At 28.9% G+C, this 4723-nt stretch overlaps 1 protein-coding gene across 1 annotated transcript in view; it reads right to left on the minus strand.

The window, feature by feature from the left end:
* Nucleotides 1–4723, minus strand: part of LOC115245671 (beta-2 adrenergic receptor) — an 11417-nt gene that overhangs the window by 5517 nt on the left and 1177 nt on the right. The window lies entirely within an intron of this gene.

Here is a 4723-nt window from a genome sequence, read left to right on the forward strand (position 1 = left end):
TAAATAATTTAAAAATATATTGATTAAAAAATTGAAAAGATAATTAATTGCAAATGTAAAAATGCAATCATGATTAAAAATATTAGTCTAATAATAATAATAATTAATTATAAAAAGTTGTTTTATGTTATAATTGTATACGTTATATTATTTATTAAACACAGCTATTCAGAAATTAATCTTTTGTTATCAATCTTATTAAATTAGCATTTATTTTTCCGATACAAATCTTGTGCAACAATTGCTAAATAATACTAAAAATTTTTAAATATTTAAATAAAAAGATATTACACAAATGAAGGAATCTTCTAATTATTAAAAGAAAAGTATGTTGTTTGACTTATCCTTAAATAAATGATTTAAAAACCTACAAACGCTATGCGAAAAATAATAAAAATATCTAAATCGAGTCCAGATCACGCGCACGATTCATCTTCAGGTTTGAGGTCAGTGTGTCAGCCCAGCTTGGCCATAGAGAGAAGGGTAACATAGGAGAATTGCATTCCGAAGGGTAGATCGGTCGGATAACGTGGAACAAGGGTATCGAGCAAGTGTTTCTGGATCGTTCGTGCCGATAATATACGCCGTCGTATATTTTCTCCCTTTTTATTTTTCCGCGAAAGCCACGTAACTTTTCCCTCGTGGAAGCATCCCGCGAACGACCCGCACGAAGCCTTCCCTCCCTAGGTATCGACCGCCATTCATAATTTAGCTGAGTCGATCCTGAATGGAGGGGTGTATTGTAGCATCGTCTAGTCTGTATCGCGTTTCCCGAATTAAAGTCGAGCTTCCGCATTTTCCGCACAATGACATGACGTGACATCATCGACTATGCAAACTGGAGGAATAGACGGTGGCATAAATAACATTGCAATCGAAACCCTTGACATTATATCTTTGTCTAAGAGTGCATCGCACTATTCGCATGCGATTATTTTTAATCCGCGTTAATTATATGTGATAATCATATAATTCTGACTATTTTTAATATTTAAGTACTTGTAATATAATCTCCGAAAATTAAGTTTCTTAACTCCATAGCACTAAGTTTTTTTTTGTAATTGTAGATATATAAACGTCCTAAAATGCTTTGTTTTATATATATTTATTGTTGCACAATATAATATTTGTATGTTTGTACTACTGAAAGCAATATGTTGTTTCTACATTAATATATAAATATTTTTCTATTATATTATTGTAACATTCCAAGTATTTATAAATATAAATATTAAATTTAATATAGTATAATTTTTCCATTCTGTTATAGAAGAACCGAGAATTTGCGTTTGAATGACAAGTTTTGATAAAGAATCTTTTTACCATAATTTGAATAATCGTGGAATTCCTTTCTTCAATTCTTTTTATTCATTTCTTTTATAATGTTTGCACATAGTTTAAAAATATGAAATAATTGCATAATCGTTAATTGATCAAAAAATGTTTTACGATCAAGATAATCGAGTACCATTGTTTAATCAATTGCTCCTCTACAAATTTATATGGTATCAAAAATAAAATTCATTGAATTTCAAGATAAACATAATATTCGAAGCTTTAACCGAACATTTTCTCAGACATTCTATTGAGTTTTTCATCGGAATAGTCTTTCAATAGATTTGCAACTTGCTACAATTCAAAATCAATTGCAATTCTGATCAATGCGCAAGCGTTTACCCACATGAAAATAACATTATCAACTCGAAGATCGATATATGTCGCAATTATCGTCTATAATATTCGCTTAATTATAAGCAAACCTTGTAACCATCGTCACGCAACGCTTTGTTACATGAAAAGCAGCTTAATGAAGCCCCGAGTGTATTATATGTAGCTTAAGCAATTACGTTGCTATACTTGTATACTTGCTAGTCTCTCGTCTCGCCGCCACTACTTAGACTTCGATAACGCGTGACTCCGCTACCGATTTTTCCATTTTTGTACCTCTTTTAACAGATGTAAAAAACGCAAGGTACAACTACAGTTGATCAGCGAGATTATCGGAACACAAAATAATTCTAAGCAGTTTTCTCTGCGATGTGGTAACATTAATTGCGCACTAAAATGCTTTTTACAAGAGAAAAATTTTATTTGTCGAGGTTTGACGAATAATTTACGATATAAATATATTAACATTGCAATGTGAATGATATCTATTTGATAAAATCAAAAATAAATATTTCCAAAAATCTGTTATTTCAATTAAAATATTTTCTACTGGATAACACAGAATAAAAAATGCTTGAACATGTCGGCCGAAAATAGTTTTATCAATACATCAATTAACACGTTATTGATTATATTAAAACTTTAGATTATGTACAGTCGATATTCTATAGTCTGTATTCTAAACTAATGGATATTTTTTTAATCATCCCTTAATTTGTATTCCCAGACAAAGATGTTATTAAATAGTACTTAGTTAAATTGCGACTGCAAAAATAAACGTATTTTTGTAATGGTAACTTTAAGAACAAGTAAGCAAAACAATATTAATTAACTTTGTATTTAATTTATCCGAATAGAATTTAAAATTTAATTACGAAACTTTCAAATATGTAATATTGAAAATTGAAAAGTTGCGGCAATTGATGGTCTTTCTCAACCTTTTTGTCAAGAGAAATTTGACTTAAAATTAATTACATAATTTATGCAATTAAAAAGATACTTGGTAAATTCACAATAGCTAGTATATGGCTGTTTTATATTTGTCTACGTTACTCTTGTGTGACGTGACTGAAGACAAACTTATATAAGGTTTGCTCATTTAAGACAGGAAATTGCAACAGAAATGTCAAACGATGATATGAACTATTTCAATACATAATCATTATTTCACGGAACAATATTTTGCATTAATATTAATAACTCTATTAATATTATTTCTATCGTAAGATAATAGAAATAATTGTTTAACCCTGTAATGTGGTTACAGTTATTTTTATGATATGATTAAAGACGAAACTATATGACAAATTCTGGTATTAATAATTAATACGATAATATATATAATAATGGCAATTAAATTGTAAAGTTATAATTAATAAGTTAATATTTATAACTATACTATTTATATCATTAAAGCAAATCAAAATTATTTTAAAAACTTATTATTTTTTAGATATTTATTAATTGCAGAATCAATGCGTATTGAATATTCAATGTATAATAAAAAAAGCAATACATGTACATATATATAAATTATGAAAGATAGATGATGACCATAAAATATATGAATTGTATTAAAACAAGATAACATATGGACTCCACACACATTTAATCTATTTAAAAATTACAAATTATATCTTTCTTACTTTATTCTATCAATTTTATATATACAATCTGTTCTAATAATAGAATATAGTTTACATTTATACCCACAGTATTGCTGTTCGATATAATCAGTAACGAGATACTTAATCTCATACTTAATCATCGTATATATGATTACATATCCATTAGTTTCCTTATCGAACTGCATAACATTGAATATTCCTGGCTAGAAATAATTCTGACAGTTTCACTTTTGTTGAGAGTTTTCTTTGACATACATATCCACCGTTCAAATCCACTGAGTCGTAAATGTAAACAACTTTTCTTCCATTCTCACTTTTAATCATATTATTTTAAAATAATTTCTTGAACATTGCAATAAATCACGCAATATTTTTATATCAAAGTTGTCAATTAAATCAGAAGAGTGATGCTGTGGAATAAGTTCTAATAAAGTTGTAAATATATTGTATTATAAAATAATGCAATTTAATAAGATACGATAAGCGATATAAAGATAATTCCTTTCAGTCATTTTATTTGTGATAGTTTATTACATCCCAACACATTGATCGATTCAAAAATCTCTGAAACAAATATTCCTATTTTATTTATATAATCATGTATATTCTACTAAAAAATATCTTTTTGATAAACAAAGATTAGAATCTCTGACAGGATTAGCTTAACTCAATTAAAACTCTATATAGTCTAATCTTTAGTTTAACTCTTTAATCTAATTCAATTTCCAATACGTGGCTTTACGACTATACGGAAACTGAGAGGGTTGATTAAAAACACGGTCTCTCTCGTGGGTTTGAAACGCTGCTATTTTTATCCATTCTCATATCCGACGACAATCAACGACGTGATATCATTGCGGCTGACAAAAAGAAAGCACCGAGCGACGTTTTTCCCAGCGGGGCTCTTCAATTACCGCCGGAGCGAGAGCGCTTTTCTATCGGGATGCACGATGACGAACAACCCCGAACTCGTATCCGACACAGCAGGGGGTTACTCTCTTTTGTTTAGTTAACCGAATATTTGTCCATCCATGCGCGTGTGTCGCGATAAGGTGTGATCCACGAGTAGCGGACGGGCGCGCGAGTAAATGCACATTGCAGATTTCCAGCCGCGTGCTTGGCTCGCGATGTGATTTTTATTTATTCTCCGTATATGCACTTATTATTAGTAGCAGCTCTTTGTAACAATTTTGCAACAAATAAAAAAAAAAATAAAAAAGCAAAATTTATTTGTAAAAAATCTCAATGGTGTTAATCAAAGATAATCCTCGCACAATATTTCATATATATTTTAAATTTTGTAGCTAGATTTGAAAAATTGTCATAGATTTGATAGTCTATTTAAAAAAAAAAATGACATTATTATAAGGGAATTGATTTAAAATATTATAAATATTTTATATATTTGATTATTATATCTATATATA

Source organism: Formica exsecta, unplaced genomic scaffold, assembly GCF_003651465.1.
Source record: "Formica exsecta isolate Colony F162 unplaced genomic scaffold, ASM365146v1 scaffold125, whole genome shotgun sequence".
In the NCBI taxonomy this organism is placed as follows: Eukaryota; Metazoa; Arthropoda; class Insecta; order Hymenoptera; family Formicidae; genus Formica; species Formica exsecta.